Source organism: Pectinophora gossypiella, chromosome 16, assembly GCF_024362695.1.
Source record: "Pectinophora gossypiella chromosome 16, ilPecGoss1.1, whole genome shotgun sequence".
NCBI lineage: Eukaryota > Metazoa > Arthropoda > Insecta > Lepidoptera > Gelechiidae > Pectinophora > Pectinophora gossypiella.
In genome coordinates, this window is record NC_065419.1 from 4145705 (window position 1) to 4148074 (window position 2370).

At 36.5% G+C, this 2370-nt stretch overlaps 1 non-coding gene across 1 annotated transcript; it reads left to right on the forward strand.

Moving 5' to 3' along the window:
- Positions 1-454: 454 nt before the first annotated feature.
- On the forward strand, positions 455-526 carry Trnag-ccc (transfer RNA glycine (anticodon CCC)). Its single transcript has one exon. It is a non-coding gene; the product is annotated as a tRNA-Gly (tRNA).
- Positions 527-2370: the final 1844 nt, after the last annotated feature.

A 2370-nucleotide genomic window follows, 5' to 3' on the forward strand; every position in this document is an offset into this window, starting at 1 on the left:
AAGCACATCCCTATCGCCCGCGGCATAAGGATCCGAGTGGCTGTACTCACTCGACATCTGCAGAAAATATTGCATATAAAGCTAATAAGCTTTTAAAACCTCGTATTGAACATATGAATGAATTTCATATTTTTTGATTAAAGTCCTATAAAAGGGAAGACGGTAGGTAAGTAAGATATTAATAATAATTAAAAAGAGAGAAGTTAAGATTTAATGCTGTACTTGTACCTGAAACCGACTACTTAACTTGCCCTCTGAAACACGGAATCACCTTATTTTTTCCGCAGTCAGGTGATTTCAGCTGGCAATGGTCTGACCCAACCAGGGTCAGTCTCACAAAGTGATTTTTGTACCGTGACGTGTCTCCATCGGGAATGGAACCCAGTAGGTAGGTATACCTAAGGAATCGTCATATTACCAAATTTTATCAAGACTTGACACTTGACTCGAAATGGCCTCCATGGTCCAGTGGTTGAGCGTTGGGCTCCCGATCCGGAGGCCCCGGGTTCGAATCCCTGTGGGGACATATCACAAAAATTACTTTGTGATCCCTAGTTTGGTTAGGACATTACAAACTGATCACCTGATTGTCTAAAAATAAGATAATCCGTGCTTCGGAAGGCACGTTAAGCCGTTAGTATGTAGTCGTTACATGAGCCATGTCAGTGGCCTTTGGCGGCTCAATAGTAACCCTGAAACCAGAGTTGATGAGGTTGGTATTCCACTTCACAACCCACACGATAAGAAGAAGAAGATCAAGACAAAATACCTATCTATGTAAAATCAAAGAGCAAAAGTGCAGTCAGTGAGCCCAGCGAATTATTTATAAACAGTGGTGAAATTATTGTTAGTTGTCATAGTTTTAAATTTATGTCTTTGGAGGTGTTTTTGGTCTATTACAGAAAGGACATGTAACCAGGAGGTCTTAAGTGCAACTAGTTAATTTATTACTTTGAAAGAAACTGACTGGAGTTTTGCACCTTATCGTGTCTTGAAATTTAAATAAGTTTGTTTTAGATCTGCCTTTATTTACTACTTAATTAGAAATTCATAATTTATCTAGAATCTAGTACTCGACCCAACTGTATTTAAAAGTAAAGTAAAAATTATTTTTTTACCAAATAAAGTAAAATTAAAACAAGTTAAACATAGTATGTTTTCCCATATTTATCTTAAAGCTCCAATATAGTAACTCTTCTGAGTTTATAACAACTGAGCAGTGGTTCCAAGCCACCGACGAGAAGCTAGACTGAACAAACTATGCAGTGCTCGAGACGACGAATCTCTTGTCTTTATGAGATGGATAAGTGGACGAGTTCCTTCGTAATACGGCTTTTTTTTGTATGGTTACTTATGAAAGAAGTTTCATAACTCAGTATTCATTGCGACGGACATAAATATAGTATTTTTTTGATATATAGATTTGCCGCAAATGTAGAAAATTTAAGACAACAGGCCTGAGAGTAATCTGTTGGCGCGAACCTCGGCTCAGGGTGTCTGAGAGGAAAATATTTGGAAAAATAATCGACCCTAGTGGGTCGACATCGATATAAGCGCTGAATGTGGGAAATCGTCGACTACGCCGGCGGGGTCCGTATCGGGTTCTGAAGTGTTTGTCGTCGCGAACTGATTGGCCGCCTCTATGGCTAAAATAATCGAGTCGTCATTAATATAGCATGCATTATTATATTTCAAGAGATACCTATTTCGCCAAAATTTCAAATGAGTAGTCCCACTTTTTTTCCGACTTAATAGACCACTTGATAACCTAGTCAAATTAGATACTTTTTACGAAACGTCAAAACGTAAGTTTTCTTTAGAGTTTGTATGGAAATACTGTCCTATGACGTCATCAATAAAAGCGGTCAAACGTCATACTAATTGTTACTTAATTCATAAATAAAATTCGAAACTAAGTCTAAAAGTAAAATGAAATTGATTTTTGATAATCTTAGACTGGCTTCTATTTATAGATTAGCATTTATAATTTATTTTTGACCCAGTCAAATAAACTTATTATTATTCATTTACGTACAATACTTAATGGCGTTGATTCCAGTTCCGGCCAATAAGACAAGTCACGTTAAAAAAAAACCAGTCTTACCATCTAATTTTAAGTTATACCTACTTACCATTTTTATATTGACCGAAAAGGAAAGGTCTAACAAAAAAAACTAACAGAACAAAACTATAATATTTCATTTGACACTGATGTTATTTTGTCATCTTATAAAAAAAAAGTTACATGGCATAGTGAGTTTTGTTTCCGCACTATTATGGCGATTAATAGCTTGAGTTACGGTGTGCACGCGTGCATGTATGTTTACATGCGTATTTGCATGTGTGTGTTGTGCACGCGTTCATCTGTTT